Source organism: Acromyrmex echinatior, chromosome 10 (genome assembly GCF_024713525.1).
Source record: "Acromyrmex echinatior isolate Ae372 chromosome 10, ASM2471352v2, whole genome shotgun sequence".
In the NCBI taxonomy this organism is placed as follows: Eukaryota; Metazoa; Arthropoda; class Insecta; order Hymenoptera; family Formicidae; genus Acromyrmex; species Acromyrmex echinatior.
Window position 1 is genome coordinate 10,894,233 of NC_141861.1, and position 22,110 is coordinate 10,916,342.

The 22,110-nt window shown below is 34.8% G+C and overlaps 1 protein-coding gene across 2 annotated transcripts in view; it reads right to left on the reverse strand.

Annotated features, from left to right (window-relative positions):
* LOC105149103 (band 7 protein AGAP004871-like) overlaps positions 1-22,110 on the reverse strand; it is a 67,990-nt gene that overhangs the window by 29,916 nt on the left and 15,964 nt on the right. The gene's annotated exons all lie outside the window — the stretch shown is intronic.

Sequence of the window (22,110 nt, forward strand, 5' to 3'; positions counted from 1 at the left end):
ACATTTTTAATTCTTTACATACGAGATTACAGTTTACCTTGGAGGTTGGTACAAGTGGCAGATTGAGTTTTCTCGATACAACACTGGTTATAGATAATCAAAGAATTATATTTGACATTTTCTGGAAGGTTTCTTAATTTCCATTTAAATCATCCACTGTGCCATAAAAAAAGTACCATCATCAGTTTTATTGACAAAATTATCACATCCACGATTCCAACAAAAAAATTTGATAGATGCTATTCATATTTTCTTAAATAACTGTTATCCTCTTTCCTTTATTTTCTCTACAATAGAACGCAGATTAAAGTTTCATAAATATAACAAAGATACTACACACTATTCACGTAATAAAGACAAATATTTTACCATTCCTTATGTTAAATCTATTTCCGAAAGTTTCCTTCCAATCTCTAGTATGTTTCATTGAAAATTGGCCTTTTCTATTCCTAACACTTTAAAAAGCTTCATAAAGAGAGGAAAAGACAAGCTTAATTTCCTATCCAATCAGAATGTTGTCTACAAGATCTCATGTGATGATTGTGAGGCGAGTTATGTTGGTCAGACAAAGAGAAAATTGAGCACGAGATTACACAAACATATCTCTGACATGAAAAAGAATACAGGTTCTCCTACTGTCATAACTGATCATCGAATCAATTTTGATCATAATTTCAAATGGAATAATGTGAGAATTTTAGACTGCGAATCTTCTTACAATAAGAGATTGGTGTCTGAAATAATTCATATTAAAAGACAGAAACAAGGCCTTAATAGGCAAAATGATACCGAATCTTTACCCGATACTTATTCACAGATCATTCAATCTCTTTCTCCTTCTTGACTGCTTCCCTTTCCTATCCTTCTCTTCTCTCCCTACTTTCTCTCTCTTCCACTTTATTCTTTCCTTCTTATTTTTTTCTCCCCTTCCTTTTCTAGTTTTCCATTTCAACCTTCTTGTCTTTATATGTCGTACTTTATATCTTAGCTTTCTAGAGAGATGATCAATTTCGATTCCAATTGCATTGCCTAATCGACAATACATCATTTCGACACACACATAAGGTATTTATTATAAATTTATTTGGTTACACGGTTCGGAGGAGCACATTTGTATCAACTATAATCGTTTGTTTGATTTCCTCTCAATTTGGAGCGAGTTTTATAGTTAATTTTGCGTCCGAATGCGAATTTTACTTAATTTCTTATGTTTTTATCTACGTTACAACTCTATTGTTAATTACCATTGTTAATTTATTTGTCACATTAATTTATTTGTCACACTGAAAATGATCCAACAAGGATCGAAACGTTTGTTTTGTTCACCTTCTGATTGTCAAATTATAATTTACATTTTTAATTTTATGACATAGTTTTATTTTATTTTTTAACTATTTATATAGTTTATGTTTTAGGCTCGTAGCCCTTTTTCCTTTTTACTTATTTTTATTTTATGGTATTTTGAAACGATAATCGAATCGATCCATCGAATGCGCTACCATTCGCGTTACTTGACCTCTAATCGTACGAAAACTGTTATTTCGATGATCCACGAACACTGAATGATAATGAATGTATAGTTGTGATATATCTGTCAATATAATCCTGATAGAAATTTGTGCAATTTAATTAAATATCCAGTCAGTTACTATTATATTTGCTATTGAATATTATATTGAATATTAATTCCTCTTGAGAATACTATATATTAATTCTTCTTGCAACAAAATAATGCAACTAAGCAAAATTAGATAATTATTCAATTTAATATTCTCAATGCCAATAATTAAAATTATGTGCAGTAGACGCGTTTTTTATACAAAATGAAAGAATCTGGCAGAAAAAAAGGTCGTATCCTGCAAGATATTCAATTTAACCTAAAGTTAACAATTGTTTATAAGTTAGGAAATCTGTCACATTTACCGCTTGGTATCTCTAATAAATCCTTTCCAGGCTCTTATAAGTTAGCTCTATCAAATCCTAATAAGAGCCTTATTAGATATAAATAAGGAAGCCTTTCTTATAGCATTCCTAATAAATCCTTTCCAAGTTCCTATGAGTTAGAATAAATAATAAATAAGTAATAAATAAATATTTATAAAGTTGATGCATCCCTATCAAATCCCGATGAGGCCTTATCAGGTATAAATGAGGAAGCTTTTATGGCATCTCTAATAAATCCTTTCCAGGTCCTTATAAGTTAGTTCTAATAAATAAATATTTATGAAGTTGATGTATCCTTATTAAATCCCGATGAGTCTTATTAGATATAAATAAGAGAGCCTTACTTATATGACATTCCTAATAAATTATGATCGAGACCTTATTAGATTAAAATAAGGAAAACTTTTTTGTGGCATTCTTAATAAATAATAATCAGGGCCTTGTTTACATAGGACTATCCCTAATAATTTTCTACACGGGTGGCGATTCTCGGTTCCTTTTGTCAGGGCACCTCGAGTTTCGTGCGCCGCGAGGATCATTATCCAGAAGTCTCTCGCGTCGTGCAAGAAGCTGATCGCTGAGCAACGTGCTACGCTCCTGCTGCTGAAGTATGCGTCCTACGACCGTCTCATATTAATCCCCGAAGGCTTCTAAAATAACGCGGCGACTCTCTCAAATGTTTTTGTTAATAATTAGACGATAATCCGCATGCCGGCAGGATATGTCGTTAATAAAGATGTAAATATTTATTTTGCGTTATATTTGCTTTTCTCTCAATGGTCCCTCTCTCCTTTCTTTAATGGTAAGAAATAATGAAACGGCTTGAATTGTTCGAATCTATAGTAATTCCTTGTTAAATGAATGTAAATTATCTGAATTAATTACTGTTTCCATTTTTTAGAAGTACCAATGCTAAAAGTCAAGTTCAATGAATATTCAAAATTCTGATTAATTAATAATTAATTGTGCTCAGACAACCTTGTATTGATTTACAAAGATATCAAATTTTAATATGAAAATTTTCAATAGAATTTGTATGATTCATTCTCAGTAAATTCTATTCAATTTAATATTTATAAGAAATCCTGTAGCATGCGATACGTCGACGCTTGAAGTCTCATGTTTGCTATTCGGCTTGAGACTCGTTCTCACTCTGATCATACTTCCCCTTTAATAATCCTCTTCCAATCAAGTCCACGCGTCTGTTTCTTCACTTCTAATCCGGCAGCGACGCGGTAGATGTAACGCGAATTCTCTATCCTCGCGCAATTTCAATTCACGTGCATAAAAATTAAAATATTACACCGCCGGTCGTAACAGCAACTATGTATTTTCGTTACCAATTGATTTATCTGATTATTCTGTGCATAAAAGTGTTAAGATAAATTATTAAAATGTGATCTTAAAAAATTAATTCGCATGCATATGTACATGACTACCGAAGCCTCCATGTTTAAAATAATTCCTATCTTCAATCTTTCATGCTTAGAAGTAAGTTATTGAAGTGAAAGAAAATGCATCTTACAGGAGATGAACAATACGGTCATGACTTCTGATCGAAATTTTAAGATAATGTTAACTTTCTTTGTTCGATGTTAATTTCTAAACATCACCGAATGCGCCTGGCAAATAATTTCCCGCGCGTATAGCGTAACAATCAATGGATGTGCATTTGAGTATAGCCAAGAGAATACGTGTTTATACGGCGATATTTAAAAATTATTGTAATATCTCAATAACTTAATGTTGCAATAATTTGATGTAGGACTTTTCGATTTAATTTACGTTCTATTTACTTAGCGATGTGTCAAAATGTATGAGATACAGCCTATAGTAATTTTTATTATTAATATCATACATATATATTCTATATGTGCATGTATGTATTTTCAACTAGAGACGTTAAGACGTTTCGGAGTTCATTGAGATGGTTAAAGTAAGGACTAATGGTAAAGGACAATGAGAATAGCTAATAATGTGCATGAGTGGGTAAGGATTGGATTGTATTAAAAAGGTCGAGACATTTCGAGGAATATTAAAGTGTCCAAAATGAGGTGGGGAAATGTGTAAGGATGTACAGATGGGTAAGAATGTAGTAGGATATATCGAGTGAGTGTCAGCGTATATCGAGGCCTTTATAGTGGATAGAAGTGAGATGGAAGGGTTCGGATGAATAGCGTAGATATTGGTGAGAGTGGGTGTCGAGGGAGTGCATTTAAGCATTAATTGTCAATTAATAATTGAATCATGGTGTCCGCGGATACCTCGACGATGTTTCTTAATTTCAAATTTATCTCATTTTTACATAAAAAGTGAAATATCTCCTTTAACATTCATCGGAGAAAAAAAAATAAAGACACTTTCATTACATAATGGGATCCCGTGCTATCGATTGAGTTTATTAAAAATTTCGTCTGTCTAGCTATTTTTTAGATATGAATGTGTTTTCGGTCAAATCGATGGTTCAAGTAAACATACACTATAGTGTCTTCTGTGCCCAGTAAGGGCGCATATGAGGTGTATAACATTGTAGCGGGGAAGAGATATAGGTGGGTTAAGGTATAGTAGGCCATACTAGGAAGTGTCAACGCGTATGGAATTCTCTATAGTGGGTGGAAGAGCGATGGGAGGGGTTTTTGGATGAATAGCATAGGTGTTAGTGAGTATGGGCGTGGAAAGTGCTTGGCGAGACACTACAGTATTGTTGATAAATTGATCAATGAATTAATGCCTTTGTAAACTATGCATTGGATTTTGATAAATGCAGAACATTGCTTAATATTTAAATTATAATAATATATGTACATAAAATTTAATTTAACTTACATGAGTTTCGTTAAAGATAATGAGAATGACATATTATAACTGTCGTTTTGTTAACATGCCATTCTTATTACCTTTGACGAAATTCATATAAATTAAATTAAATTTTATGTATCTATATTAATTTAAATATTAAGCAATGTCCTGCGTTTATTAGTAATATATTGCAATGCTTTCTTTATTTATTTATTTTTCTTTATTTATTATTGTATAGTCTCATATATATATATATATATATATATATATATATATATATATATATATATATATATATATTAGGAAACACAATAATTTCGCGAATGTAAATTTCTGACATTGAAAAGGATCCGAATTAAGATCGAACGTTTGGAGTTTGTATGAGAGAGTAAATAAAGAAAATACTTCACACTAAGATCCAGTGCATGGCTTACAAAAACATTAATTCATTGATCGATTCATCTCAAAGAAGCCTCAATTCAAAGTAACTCTACTTATACATGTTGATATATATTATTGATATTAAAATATATATTCTTGATTTTAATATACGAACAAACACCAATCTTTTCTATGCTGTTTAATATAGAACGTATTGGATAATATACAGAATACTAAATCATACTTTTTCCATGGAGCGAAATGCGTGATGACATGTAATATAAAAGTAAATGGATAAAGATGTATTTAACTATGCTGGGAGGTTTCCGGATTCATTGATATGTTTGAAGTAAGAATTAGTGATAGAGAATGATGAGGGTATAGGTGATAATGTGTATGACTGTGTAAGGATGCGTTGGATTATGTTAAAAAAAAATCAGTATGTTTCAAGATGCATTAAGGTGAATAACATGGTAACGGAGGTGAGAATGAGGGAAGGTAGAGGTAACTACATTATGATGTGGTTAAGGGTGTGATAGGCCATACCAGGAAGTGTCAGCGCATATCGAATTCTCTGTAGTGGATGGAAGGGGTTCGAATGAATAGGTATGAGTGTGGAGGATGCTTGGAAGTACTACATGGGTTGAAAAGTCCCGGGATTTTTAATGAAAACAAGCGTTTTTTGGGTAAAGTTATATTTATTCCTCAACATAGTTGCCTTCGAGGGTGATACACTTGGTATAGCGATTTTCCAACATTTCGATGCTCTTTCTGTAGTACGAAACGTCCAAGCCTTCGAAACCACGCCTCGGTTTCCACGATGACTTCCTCATTCGATGTGAATCTCTTTCCCTGGAGCCACCGCTTGAGCTTTGGAAACTGATAATAGTCGCTGGGGGCCAAATCTGGAGAATATGGTGGGTGAGCAACCAATTCGAATCGTAATTGGTCCAATTTGACCATCGCTTTCAAGGACGTGTGTGACGGTGCGTTATCGTGATGGTACAGAACTTTTTTCTTCGCCATATGGGACTGTTTTTTCTTTATTTCGTCGTTCAGTTTATCCAATAACGCTGCATAATACTCTCCCGTAACTGTTCTTCCCTTCTGCAGGTAATCGATGAAGATTGTGTCATGCGCATCCCAAAAAACGGAGGCCATAACATAATTTCTCGGCCGAGCGTTGGTCTTTTGGCCGCTTTGGTCGGCTTTCGTGGCTTTTCAGCCACTCTGCAGACTGCCTATTGGACTTAGGTGTATGGTAATGGACCCACGATTCATTCATCGTCACAAAACGTCGAAAAAAGTCCGCTCGATTACGCTGCAACAACGCCAAATCGGCCGTTGAATCATCAATGCGCTGCTGTTTTTGGTCGATGGTCAGCAAACGCGGCACCCATTGTGCCAATAGCTTTTTCATCTCCAAAACATCGTGCAAAATGTATCCCGCCCGTTCTTTTGAGATGCCCACGGCCTCAGTTAACTCGCGCAACTTCACTTTACGATCACTCAAAACGATTCGATGCACTTGCTTTACGATTTCCGCATTCGTAGCCTCGTTTGGCGAGGTGCGTCTTCGGTGCTTGTACGACCCATTTTAAATTCACTAAACCACCGATAAACTGTTGTTCTCGAAGAAGCAGATGTGGGATAACATTTCTGCAACCATTTCAATGATTGTCCAGAAGTTTTTCCCATCAAAAAACAATGTTTGATCAAGATGCGATATTCCTGTTTTTCCATTTTTTTTACGAAGAAGAATTTTTTTTACTTTCGACTTAAGTAATGCCACTTAAACGACTGTAGCTTGTAAACAAAAGAACGAAATGTCATGAAACTTCATACATAAACTAGTGACAGATGAACCTCTCGAAATGAATCGTGTTCATTTTCTAGTGGCACCACCTATTAAAAAATCCCGGGACTTTTCAGCCCATGTAGTATGTGTGAGTGTGTGTGAGCATTAATTGTTGATTTATAATCATGGTCTCCACGGACACCTCGATGACATTTCTTAATTTTAATTTTATCCTATTTTTACATAAAAATTGAAATATCTCCCTTAATATTCATCGAAGAAAAAAATAAGAATACTTTCATTACATAATGGAACCCCGTGCTATCGATTAAGTTTGTTAAAAATTTTGTCCGCTTAGCCGTTTTTTAGATATGAACATAGTGTCCGGTCAACTCGATGATTCAAGTTAAGATACATTGTACGTCTCTTGCGCTCAATATGAGCGCATATACTCGGCGCGAAACACTACATGCCTTTTGATATTATAATATAATCATATCATTTTCAAGAATTAATTATAATGCTTCCGTTATATATGCTATTTGTGTTCAAGTGCGTAAGTAATTATTGTTGAAACAATAATAAGATATATGAAAAGATGTTTTAAGTAAAATTGTATAGTTTTCTATATGCTTTATGACCATATATATATATATATAAAATTTTCTAAATATGTAATATTTTAAAAATATTTAAATTAACCCTGTTATTATTTCTTCGATATTCAATTTAATTTCTTCCGTGAATAAAAATTAAGGTAAAACTATATTACCGACGACCTCACCGATTTTAATGGCGTTGACAAAGTTATGATCCTAATTAACTTCCAACAGGTTTTAGTCGTCGCTCAGTCATTAAAAAGTTATTAACAAAAAAATTTGAAAAATGATGTCTCTTTTCTATTATATATTAGGTGTACAACTTTGCTTCCGCCGTTTTTTTTCCGAAATTCGAGTCTTTATTGCAAAAAACTGGTTATACATTTATGATTCAAATTATTGTCCATCGCTGACTACTACTTTCTTCCATCTTTCGGGCAGCGTACGAATCCCGCATCGAAAAAACTGGTCATCTTTTGAGGCGATCCAATTTTTTATTTCTTCATAAGCCCGGAAGTGCTGATCAGCCAGGCCGTGTGCCATTGATCGAAACAAGTGATAGTCAGAGGGAGCAACGTCTGGAGAATACGGCGGGTGGGGTAGGACTTCCCATTTCAATGATTCCAAGTATGTCTTGACCACTTTCGCAACATGAGGTCGAGCATTGTCATGCTGCAAAATCACTTTATTGTGTCTCTCGTTATATTGCGGCCGTTTGTCTTTCAATGCTCGGCTCAAACGCATCAATTGCATTCGATAATGATCGCCTGTGATTGTTTCAGTCGGTTTTAATAGCTCATAATACACTACGCCGAGCTGATCCCGCCAAATACAGAGCATGATCTTGGAGCCGTGAATATTCGATTTGACCGTCAACGTGGAAGCATGGCCGGGAACTCTCCATGATTTTCTGCGCTTGGAGTTATCGTAATGAACCCATTTTTTGTCCCCAGTCACAATGCGATGCAGAAATCCCTTCCGTCTTTGCCTTTCTAGCAGCTGTTCACAAGCAAACAAATGCCGTTCAACATCTCTCTCGGCTTCAACTCGTACGGCATCCAATTTCCTTGCTTCTGAATCATTCCCATGACTTTGAGGCGTTTTGAAATGACTTGTTGAGTCACTCCCAATGATCGTGCCAATTCTTCTTGATTTTGACACGAGTCTTGATCAAGTAATACCTCCAATTCTGCATCTTCGAAAACCTTCTCTCTTCCACCGCTATGCCGGTCTTCGACGTCAAAATCACCTCTTGAAGCGTTGAAACCACTCACGACACGTTCTTTACTAATAGCGGCCTCACCATAAATATTTGAGAGCATTCGATGAGCCTCAGCCGCAGATGTCTTCATATTGAAGCAGAAAATTAAAACCTCCCGCAAATGACGAGAATTTGGCTCGTAAACTGACATTTTCAATCGAGAATAACTTTATGATGCAGACACAAATCGATTAATGTTTCTATGGGATTATGTTGCCTAACAGATGCCCAAGTTTATTGTATGACATCTATGATCTATTTATTTCGACCACCACTTATCGTTAAAGCCATCTATAGGAAAACGACGGAAGCAAAGTTGTACACCTAATAAAATAAAAATTTTCTGCTTTAAAATATATTTTGCAACTTGCCATGCAAAGCGACTTCTATCTCACCTCCCCCCCTTTTGAGGGGCGCACAAATTCCACAGCGACTCTCACTCCACCTCCCTCCTCCTTGGAGGCACACAACTTACCTCTCCCTCCCCTGCTGAGGAATGCACGGCTTTCACACAAACTCTCACTCCACTTCCATCCTGCTTGGGGGCACGCGACTTCCACGCAAAGCAGATGGAGTGAGAGTCGTGTAAAAGTAGTAAAATATATTTTAAAATATATTTTAAAATATATTTTAAAATAAAACATTTTTGTTTCATATAATAGAAAAAGAACTGTTGTTTTTTTAAACTTTTGTTGTTAATAACTTTAATGAATAACCAGCGGCCATTAAAATTCGTTGCAGATAATTTATAGTCATAGACCTTAATAATAAACATATGTGAAGGTTATTGAAATCGATGATATGTATTATAGTTTTACCAAAATTAAAGACAATTTTATTCCAAATCCATCGTCATATAATAAAATTATTGTATAAAATTAAATTTTTGAAAAATGAATTAACAAAAACCACAGTCGCATTTAAAAGTACATTGAAATGTTAGAAAATGTCACGTCTGAAGAATTTGTAATATGTAATGATATAAGAGATAATCTTTTTTCTAAAAGATCCCGTATCAGAATTGTGACATATTTTTCGAAGATAATACTGCAATATGTTCCAAAATTATTCTTTCTACTGAATAACAGCAGTTACTGACAATAAATAGACTGTGCGGTAACCTTTATAATATGATATATCTTGAAAACTAACGTGGTTCTAATATTAAAACATATAAAAAATAAGAGCATAAAAAACCACAGCATAAGTTATAGTTTGTGATATTTAATTATTATTACATAAATTAAAACATTAAACGTTTCGGCCACAATCTGGCCATCTTCAGTAATTCAATAATATTCTTAAAACGCAGAGTTACATCTAGTTGACATTAAATTCAACAGTCGAGAGTTGTAATTAAATAAACATGTTCTTTTATATGTGAAGATGCTTCATACAATAATGTTACAACGCCAGTTGTCATATCAAGAAAAGTGTAGAACAAGAATTTCCAGATTCTAATTTAAATAAAATTGTATATATTAAAATCTTCTAGTCGGAATATAAAGAAATAGAATCATTACCTGTTTTACAGCAAAAAAAACCAAACGATGAATCTCAAGTATTTCTTTTACACAATTAGAATTTTGTCGTGACATTATGTGTTGTTATTTGTCCTATCATGTATTTACCATTATTTACAGGGTTGGCCATATTCGACGGAAAGATGTTTTTTTTTTCAATCATGGGAAACGTCGTTACTCGATCTAACATCTCTTTCCCATGATTGAAAAAAAAACATCTTTCCGTCGAATATGACCAACCCTGTATATATCTGAGTCAACAATTTAGAAAGTTCTAGAATTATTTATTAAAGGAAAGAGACATCCTTCTTTAGAAGAGGAAAATAAACCTCAGGCAAACCTTCCGTGTCACTTTGCTTATTGATACCACTTGTTTGTCTTTTTATATGTATCATTTCCGAAATTCTTCTTTTCACTAAAGATTGTTCTATATCTAAAATTCTTATATTATCCCAATCTAATTCATGCATCTCATTCATACGGTGACGTGAAACTACAGAAATTTCGGAAGAAGGTTTTTTTAAATCGGCCTTATGTTTAATCCGAGTTTTTAATTTCCTTTTAGTTTGGCCAACATAAGACGATTCACAGTTTAAGCAATTAATTTTATAAACTACTCCGCATTGGTCATCCTTAGGCAAAGAATCCTTTCCTATCTTAATAAATGTATTCATTTTATTCATAGGTTTATAAGCTATATTAAAACCGTACACATGTGAAAGTTTTTTAAATTTTTCAGAAACTTTGTCCAAATATGGTATAGTGAAAAATTTTTTTGAAGTAACATTAGTCACATTCATTATTAATTTCTTTACGATTTTGATCTAAATTAGTTCTGTTTTCCAAAGTTTTAATTCTATTATTTATTGTTGAAAATATAAACTTTGAAGGATAACTATTACTTAGAAACGTGTGAATTAATTCAGAGATGTTTTTTTCATGAAATTTAAGATGGGATAAGAATAGAATTCTATCAAATTGCCCAATAAGAACTCCCCTTTTGTGTTCTAACGGATTAATTCACACGTTTCTAAGTAATGGTTATCCTTTAAAGTTTATATTTTCAACAATAAATAATAGAATTAAAACTTTGGAAAACAGAACTAATTTAGATCAAAATCGTAAAGAAATTAATAAAATGAATGTGACTCTAATGTTACTTCAAAAAAATTTTTCACTATACCATATTTGGGCAAAGTTTCTGAAAAATTTAAAAAACTCACATGTGTACGGTTTTAATATAGCTTATAAACCTATGAATAAAATGAATACATTTATTAAGATAGGAAAGGATTCTTTGCCTAAGGATGATCAATGCGAAGTAGTTTATAAAATTAATTGCTTAAATTGTGAATCGTCTTATGTTGGCCAAACTAAAAGGAAATTAAAAACTCGGATTAAAGAACATAAGGCCGATTTAAAAAAACCTTCTTCCGAAATTTCTGTAGTTTCACGTCACCGTATGAATGAGATGCATGAATTAGATTGGGATAATATAAGAATTTTAGATATAGAACAATCTTTAGTGAAAAGAAGAATTTCGGAAATGATACATATAAAAAGACAAACAAGTGGTATCAATAAGCAAAGTGACACGGAAGGTTTGCCTGAGGTTTATTTTCCTCTTCTAAAGAAGGATGTTTCTTTCCTTTAATAAATAATTCTAGAATTTTCTAAATTGTTGACTCAGATATATAAATAGTGATAAAATACATGATAGGACAAATAACAACACATAATGTCACGACAAAATTCTAATTGTGTAAAAGAAATACTTGAGATTCATAGTTTGGTTTTTTTGCTGTAAAACAGGTAATGATTCTATTTCTTTATATTCCAACTAGAAGATTTTAATATATACAATTTTATTTAAATTAGAATCTGGAAATTCTTGTTCTATACTTTTCTTGATATGACAACTGGCGTTGTAACATTACTGTATGAAGCATCTTCACATATAAAAGAACATGTTTATTTAATTACAACTCTCGACTGTTGAATTTAATGTCAACTAGATGTAACTCTGCGTTTTAAGAATATTATTGAATTACTGAAGATGGCCAAATTGTGGCCGAAACGTTTAATGTTTTAATTTATATAATAATAATTAAATATCACAAACTATAACTTGTGCTGTGGTTTTTTATGCTCTTATTTTTTATATGTTTTTATAATATGAGTTTACGTGTACATTCAAGATAAGTATAATATTAGGAGTGTGATTTAATTTGTGAGTGATTTAATTTGAAGAGAGTTTTTTCTAAAAAAAAACTGATTTACACTACTAAACAAAGTATAGGAAACACTTTTGAACACGTTCAAAATTGCGCAATATTCAGAATACCGTAATTCGGTGAAAAATCATCATAGATAAAAAAATCAAAAAAGCATTAAAAAGCTTGAAATCTTTACTTTTGAAATCATGATATTTCAATCTGACTGATCTTTTATGGAGATACACGAACAAAAATGAATAGTCTTAAAAAATAAATAGTCATCAAATCTGAGAAATTTTTACAAAATTTGCAAAGGTCTATGGCGCAGAACAAAATTCACAAAAAATGCGATTTACAGCAATCGAAAAAGTGAATCTTTACCAATCAATTTGCATTTTCATTGGATGAATTATTAAACATTGAAGCAAAAATAATCATTTTTGTTTCAATGTTCAATAACTCGATGAAAAAGAATCGTACAACACTTAAAAAAAAGCAATTTGAAGGTATAGATTTTTTTGACTGCGCATTTTTGAATTTTACTCTATGCCACAGAAATTTGTAAAATTTGTACAAAATTTTCACATTTTATGGTATCCATTTGTTCCTTATAGTTCCATAAAGGATCAGTCGGATTGAAACATCAGTTACCGATTTCAAAAGTAGAGATTTCAACCTTTAAAATGTTTTTATAAAAATGTTATTTTTATACGAAGTTATTCTATCTTAAAGTTAAAGGATCATTCAGAATTGGCGTTAAAAAAATCAAAATAAAGGTTTACATATCTTTGTGAAAAATAATTACGAAGCAATATTTGAAATAAGCATTTTAAAACTTAAAACCACAACTTTCAAATGCTTTAAATCATAGATTTCTAACGTGAATGTTATCACTCCCCGGTGAGCGCTGAGGAGATCTAGGGGGAGGCGTTGCTAGTCCTAAGGGCAATAGGGGGCGTTGGGAGGAGCAAGTGGACAAAGAAATACGCCAAAGAAATTTAATCCCCTAAATATTTTCTAAACAAATACTTAAATATTAACTTCATTATATAAATATTACAGTTAAATATTTTTATAAAAATAGAATATCAACTCTCCATATACATTGATTTAAGTTGTATGACATAAAAGATTTGTTTTTTATTATGTGCAATCTTTTTTGGCTAATGTTTTCTTGTATCAAATGATCGAAGTAAATACATTTGTACCTGTTTTGCCAAATTTATTAATAGAGCGCGGACATTCGTGTATGATTTCGTGTCGCGCGCGAAACACCGCTGTGTGAGTAAGATTTTTTATTCGTTTTTATATATTTTTCTTTTTGTTGCTTTATTTAGAGATAATTTACCCATTAACCGATTAACAGATTATCCTCGAAGGGAGCGCTAAACAAAAAAAAAACTTCGAAGGGGACGATAAGCCAAAAAAGGTTGGGAAATTGTCACGTCCTGATTTTTAAGAGGCCATCGCGAGGGCGGAGAACGAGGAGTATTGGGCTCTTTGCAATGGATATGATCCATCGGAGTAAGAAAGGAAGAAAAAAAGGGAGTCAGGGCCGAACGGAAACCTTAATTCCCTTAAAGACAAATCGCTTCAGCGCGGCGGAGTGATACCAGCGTGAATAAAAAAAAAGAAAAGTGATAAACAATATGCGATGAATCGCAGCGATCTTTTTATTATGCAGAAGAAGAGAAAAAATATATAAAAAAAATACAAAAGACGAGAAAAAAGTAGTGGGATCGGTGAGTCGGCAGGCGAGGCTCACTCTTATGATACACGTCGCAGCCTCTATTTTTATGACCCGCGGGAGAATTCGGAAAGCAGGGCGCAACGGCTGCGGATCCGGATAATTTTTGAGCACTGGATATTACTCAGACCTCTTCTGCGTCCACCGAGGGTCGGTAAAGATCCGCGGATCAAAAGCCACGACGCGGTAATACTCTCTGACTAGAACAAGGTCTGCTCTCGTCCGATTTCTGTTGTGCTCCTGCGAATATTGTCCTGCTTGTACTTTTATGTATATTGCACACGGATGGAAGTGCGCGAATGACGTCTTTATATCGTATTCTACGCAATGCGGTCGCATCAGGGCTTGAGAGGAAAAAAAAGAAGAAAAATCAGAGTCACTCCGAGTTCTTTTCCTTTTGCGGCCTGGTAGGGGCGAGGAAAGTTGAGCGGCGGGGCGCTCTGTTGGAACACTTGCTCCCCGCTCGGAAGGTGACGTGTTCGCGGTCGAACCCGCAACGATTAGGGATAGGAAGGCCCAGAGCCACTGGATACGGCTCACGTGCCGGCGAAAATCAGGGAATATGCTGGGGATAGAATGATCCGTACGAATTCGGTGGGTGAACGCGGAGGCGTCGCTCGAGGCGCGAGAAAGGAAAACTTAAGGAGCATCGCTAGATTCCTTACTAGAGAGACTACTCTAAGCCTTCGCGTTATACTCCTGTGCATAGACACTATGGGCATCACTAACAGCATATTCACAAAAAGGCATTTTGCAATAATGATAGATGACGGAATAAAAAAAAGGAAAGAAATCAAACAACTCGTGATCAGATTAATGCTATAATTATCTTTAATCAATTATTAAATCACACAAAAAAAGAACAAAAAAAAGAAAAAGAAAGATAAGCTCTGTTCGATATAATTTAATACTCGCGAAACTTGCAGAATCTCTTATAATTTTACATCGATACGAAAAAATGCGGTAACGCGGAAAAAAGGAAAAATAATTGAAATTAGCTTACGACGAATTTAGATCCTTGCGATCTTTTTATCTCTAATTACTACACTACGATTTGTAATCGCAAAACGCTGACTGTCGCCAAAAGGAAATTTCACGAAAAATACTACTATTTGGCGCAAGACTGACGAGATGTTATTACAAATACGTAACTTAACGAAGTACGACCTTTCGCGAAAAGCTCTTGTTTATATATTATTGCGAGACGATTTTTCGCTACAATGGAATAAGTCAATTGTGGCTCACGTTTTATATGTTAATAACGTTCTATTGGTTCTGGAATATTCTTTGTTTAATTCGATAACGTTGCAATGCTAATAATTCCGAATTTAAGACAAATGCTTCTATTTCGAGTTGTATGAGGGATTCTAGGAGCGATCCTGACAACGATTCTCGCTCTATGATCATTCTGAATGATTATTTAATTAAGTTAAGTTATTAACGCCTTAAATGTAAGCTTAAATGTACGCCTTAAATCGGCTTTCGACTGCGTTGTGTTTCTTTCGTCAGTTGCGTTTTATTTGCGCAAGTGTCCCCGGCATCTTTCCCGATAGAATTTTGTCAAGATTTTTAGTACTTTATTTCTTTGATCAGCAATCATCATAATGATATGATGATTGCTAATTAATTAAGTATAGATTTTGAATTATAAGTGCTTTTTAGCATAATATTGAGAACATTTGGCGCTCACGCTTTGAGCGCAGCTAAATGAATGTAAGTATTGTTAGCTTTGCTGCTGTGTACAGTGCTTTATTTAGATCTAATTAATTACATAAAAAAATTATCTTAATTAAGTTTTAATTCGCACAGGTGCACTGCGTCGGCGGTTTCATTTGTGCGATCATGCGGCGATCGTGTGACGTCACTCTTCGATTTCTTGGCCTACGTCACGCATCGAGCATATTGTTGCTATAGCAATGATTTCAGCTTCGCGACCGGCATCGAGATTATTGTTGCTATAGCAACAATACTTGCGTCGCAGCAAATGGTGTTCGTTGTTATTAATCTTTTATTACGACGGACGTTACAGAAACTATGCTTTAAATCAGTGCTCGCAAAGATTTGCACATTTCGGGCCGATTCCGGCACACTACCCCCACTACCGCTCGAAGTTCGGCGACCGAGCCGCCGAGCGCTCACGTGACGCTCTGACTCAGTACGTTAGCTCTATAGCTTAAACGTAGGGAAATCGTACGTACTTTACGTTATTAAAGAATACTTTTCTTGCAAAATAATTTTTATGTTCTTAAAAGAATCAAATACTAAATTTTCTAAAACATTTTATCATAATAATTCTTGCTTACCAGAAACTATCCGATAATTGTTATAAATTTACATCGAGAAGTTTCGAGAATAAATCAAATTGTACAGACTCAAAATCTCAAAAATAAAAAATAATAAACAGTCTATAACAGGGCTACTAAGAGTCATAGGTTGAAAGTTTGAATAAACAAATTGTTCGTTAAACGCTTTTAACTACCTGGAGAGGAAGATTTATAAATCATTAATATGTATAAAATTGAGATAATTGTTTCAATAATTTATTAGTTAATATAAACTTCCAAAACTTCATAGACATATTGAACTTCTTCGTTTGAAAGTGAGTTGCTGGGATATGGTGTTTTCTTATTGATTCAATTTTAATTTTATATACCAAATTAGAATCCACTTCAGTTGGGAAAGCTGTTAGTGACTCACATTTGATGGAAAGTTCAATGAATTAGGATTTTAAATATGTATTGCTGAAGAGGACTCCAAAGAGAGCTAACACGTTAAAAAAAAAAACAAAGTAAAGAAGATTACACTCGATTAATGGTATAGAATTTAATCGTTGGCACCTTCATCAGCCTATGACTTTTAGTGTATAGATTGTTTATTTATATTTTTTTTCTAGAATAACTAACACATTTTGTCATAATAATTCTTGCCTACCAGAAACCATTCAATAATTGTTATAAATTTACATCGAGAAGTTTCTATAACAGACTTGAGAAGATTGAAGTCAGAAAATATGTGAATCTGAAAATTCCGTGTTAGTTATTATAAAAACTTCTCGATGTAAATTTATAACAATTATTAAATAGTTTCTAGTAGAAGAATTATTATGGCAAAATATTTTAGAAAATTTAATATTTGATTTTTTTAAGAAAATAAAAATTATTTTGCAAGAAAAATATTCTTTAATAACGTAAGATACGACCTCCGTATGTTTAAACTGTAGAGACACTCCTGAGCCAGAACGCCAGGCGGCTCGGCTGCCGAGCCTCAAGCGAAGAATAGCGCGCCGGAATCGGCCCGAAATGTGCAAATCTTTGCGAGCACTGCTTTAAATCATGTTTCCATAATTTTATTAAAAATTACGATGCTAATTTAAAGTTGATCTTTTAAAATTAAAAAATAAATTTTAACTTTAATAACGTGTACGGAATATAAAATCTTCTCTGTATTCCCTGAATAAGAGAACAATATTCTGTTTTCTAAAATGACATTTTTTCGACACTCTACAAAATAAAGAAGATTTCTTTTGAAAAATTTAATACAAATGTCGAAAACTAAAACTCTCTTTCGTATAAAACATATCCTTTACATTATTATGTGATATTTCTTTGATAGGGATTTTTGAAGTGCTCTTACCACTTCTCGAAATATAACGTTTACCTCCGATATTAGCGTTACACAATGTGCATCATGTGGAGGTTGCCGATCAGAATTTGCACATCGTATGCGCGTGTGTGCGTGCGTGCGGGGTGGAGATGGACATGTATATGTATTTAATACTGTGTATTTTCTCTTCTCCGATTAATCACTGCTTCTAGTTGTTGTCGCATCTCTGGATTAAAATTATTGGAATTTCATTTTAAGTTTGTCTAAGCGCTTCTTCCAGCTCATACAAGTTGCGTGGCTGTTCTTCGCGGCATCTTAATCGTCATTCCATCTTATTTCAAATGTGTTCGGATTCAAATCCGGACTATTAGCGGGATGAGAACAATGTGATGTCACGTTGCTCAAAAAAATATTATGTTATATTTGCTATATGGGCCGAGCATGTTGTCCTGCATGAATATAGTTTTGGTGTATTCCTGACGCTGAGGAGCAAAACATAAGGCCGGAGATTATCATTCACATATCGAATGCCTGTCATTGCTGGAGGTGGCAGATTACTAATTCAGTCCGTCTTATCAATGAAATGCATTCCCATTTCATCACTAAACAGTCATTATGAGCTCGTATAATGTCTGTCATAACGCTCCCTTTGTCGGGGTCAAGTGCGCATATGTGAGGAAATATGCGTTGACATTGATAGCGTATAAGTTCCTGGACATCGGAATTGTCGTGAGACTTACGTCTCGTATAGAAATTGCGATCGACGACAATTGATTAAATATTAATAATCCCCCTAAATTTCCCAAATTTAATCTTAATTGATTGAAAAAGTCCGACAACTACATCGGCACGTAATTATAATTTTTGAAATTAATTCATTTACATATATAATAGTTCAACATCTTAACACACCGTAGTGACGCGTATTTAAAGTAATGTATCTAACATAAACGTCTTATTGACAACTTTATACTCACTATCATTGAAAGAGAGAGATAGAGATAGAGAGAGAGAGAGAGAGAGAGAGAGAGGGAGGGAGGGGGAAGGGGAGAGAGAGAGAGAGAGAGAGAGAGAGAGAGAGAGAGAGAGAGAGAGAGAGAGAGAGAGAGAGAGAGAGAGAGAGAGAGAGAGAGAGAGAGAGATCGCTATTTATTATATGCCCTGAGACAAATCCTCTCAGGCGTGGAAGTAAAACAGTACGATACATGAGTAATGATAAAGATAATACTCAAGAGAGTATTAAGATAATGAATATAACAAATAGACAAAAATAATGTAGGTAACGAAGATAAAAAAAGTAATAATAGTATATGCTTACGTGTGCATGTGCGTCTGCGTGCGTGCGTGCGTGCGTGCGTGCGTGCGTGTGTGTGTGTGTGTGTGTGTGTGTTGTGTATTACAACGCGGATTACAACAAATGGCTACATAAATTGCTTGAATGTAGAAAAAGAGCTTCCCTTATTTTTGTAGGTAATCTGTTTCATAAATCGATAGTCGAGCATACGAAGGATCACAATGAATATATAGAACTCATGCGACACTGTGGAGCCAGTATATTAAAGTATGTTCCGGTATTCTCGTCTTACGAGAAGTTACATTGCCTCGCTTGTTGAAATTACAAAAAGTTGTATCCGAATTACCCAGATGAAGAACGACATATGTAGGCAACGGAATAGGAACGACGAGTGTTCATTTTTAACCATTTTAGTTTGGTAAAATATGCGGTAATGTACTCATCATGCTTAGCAAAAAATGAAGCGAATACAGGCGTTCAACGATCGTAAGCGGAGATTAAATTCATCCGTAATGATAGTGAGAGCTGTGCAATAATCAAAATGAGACAGCACTAAGGTGGATATGAGCTGAGCTCTAAGAGGAGGAGATTATTGCAGATCTTGAGCTAGTGGAAAATGCCATAAGTTTGCTGTTATTTTGGCAACCTGCTTGTCCCACGTAAGAGAATTTGAGAGATAAACTCCCAAGTAAAATATTTCCTCCCTGTGGAAATGGCGGTGTCACCGATAGATACCTGGTAACTCTGCTTACGAATTTGGAGATGCCAAAGATCATTGCTTGCGTCTTCTTAGGATACAAGATTAAAGAATTTCCAGATGCCCAGCAAGCAATGCTAGAGATGTCGTCGTTAATCTTTTGAACAGCTTCCTGCAGACATCTCAGTTCCGCGGAGGTGTAAATCACCAGGTCATCAGCATGGAAGTGATGCAGTTTGACAATATCTTTCCAAAGTCAGACAAATATAAGACAAAAAGGAGAGTATAAATCCCTGTGTCACCTCGAATGAGACGTACATATAAATAAGGTCTCTCGATATTGGGTTACGAACCATCTGCCTTCTGTCCAACAAATACGAATTCAACTATTTCAGAAAACCAAGTCAAATTCGAGAAACCAAGATTTTTAAGTTTCCCTATCAAAATACAGCGACTCACATAATCAAAGGCCTTCGTGAAATCAAAGAACACCGCAACGGTAATCTTTCTTTTGTTTTCGGCGGCACTCCTAATGTCATCCAACACTTTTATCAGCACTGTCCGAGTAGAATGATTTCTTCTATATGCAGAATGGTGAGGGTCCAGAATAGCAGAGATCTCGAGGTACCCAGAGATTTGATCTGCCACTATATGTTCAAGAATCCTCGAAATCGCGCATAAAATCGAAATCGGCCTATAATCGCTCATGTTGGTAGGACATCTAACCTTCGGAATAGGATATACAATTCTAGTTTTCCACAGTGTGGGACAGATCCCGATGGTGAGGCTGTACTAAAAAATATGAGTGAATAATGGGAGAATCAGAGGCATATCCAAGGTTAGGAGCTTGCAAGACAATCTATCTGTTCCAGCAGCTTCAGACCTATTCTGCTTCAGCGCTCCAACCACATTCCGATACTCGACGTTTCTCCAATAAAATTTGTAGCCTTCATCCTCCAAAAAATTCGAGCCACCTGTATGCACACTATTAGATCCTGACGCAACGGAAGAGTAAAAATTATTTAATTCGTTCGTGGAGAAAATAAAGTTTTTGCACCCACCCTTGGCCTTGAGAGGTGTCTAAGCTTCTTTTAGAAGATGGTAGGACTGTCAAGCCTCTAAAAGATGCTTAGGTAATATTTCTCCTTGGCTGAACGAATAAGAGTTTACTCATTTCTCAGAACCTTGTAAAACGAGTAATTAGTCTCAGATTGATCTCTCCTTCATATTCTTCGCGCTCCATCCCTTGTCTTGATTACTGACCTGATTTCTTGCAACACGGAACTCGAATGTTTCGGGCTGATATATCGCAATGGAGCGTGCCTGTTGTAACAATCGGTTAAAGCTTTATTTAATACTGATACCATCAATATTCCAGTCACAGGGCTCCAGGAAGCGTTCCCCAAGAAATTATTTTCATTAAACCGACAAAAATCTCTCACGCAAACTATCCGTCTGTGAAGTCATTCTTGAGCTTATAGGTGATGTTGATTAATTCATGAGCAGATAAGAAACAAACGTGCTGTTGGAAGGAAACAATCTTCTCCGACACAATCTTTCTCTCGTTCACAATACACAGATCAAGAAGCGCCGATGACGTTCGAGTATGATGTGTACAACTGTAAGGAATTAAATATAAAGCCATGGCCTCAATAAAGGACAAAATCTGAGCCGAAAGCTGTATATGAGCAGAGGCGTTAAAGTCTCCAAAGATATTGAAATGCTTGTAGCCAGCCGAAAGGTTCATGAACGTCTCAAAGAAACTCATGAAATGACTGCAGTGAGGGGATCGATACAACCGCCAGAAGAACCACAGATAGTTCAACCATCAAGAACTTTGGCATACAAGTCCATCGGAATGCTGCAGAATCTTAACCCGTATGAAATCCGATATATAGATAGCCACCCCGCCTTCTGCCCTATGCAGTCTGTAGCACTTGAAAATCTGATATCCCTGCAATAAAATGAGCCCGTCTGAGATTGTGGGCTTGAGCCAAGTTTCCGACATGCAAATTGCGTGATATCCAGCAAGATGACGAAATTCATCCAGATGCGCCACAAGAGACTGACTATTGACATGACACATCTTAAGAAATTCTTATTGGTAGTTATCCATAATTTACCGTTTTCCTGCGCTCCGCCATTCTTCTTTGCAGGATGGGACAGCGGTCGCAGTCCAGCGCCGAATGTCCCAGGTCCGAGCGTTCGGAATTCTGTGAAGGCCATTTCCTGCAGTTATCACATATCA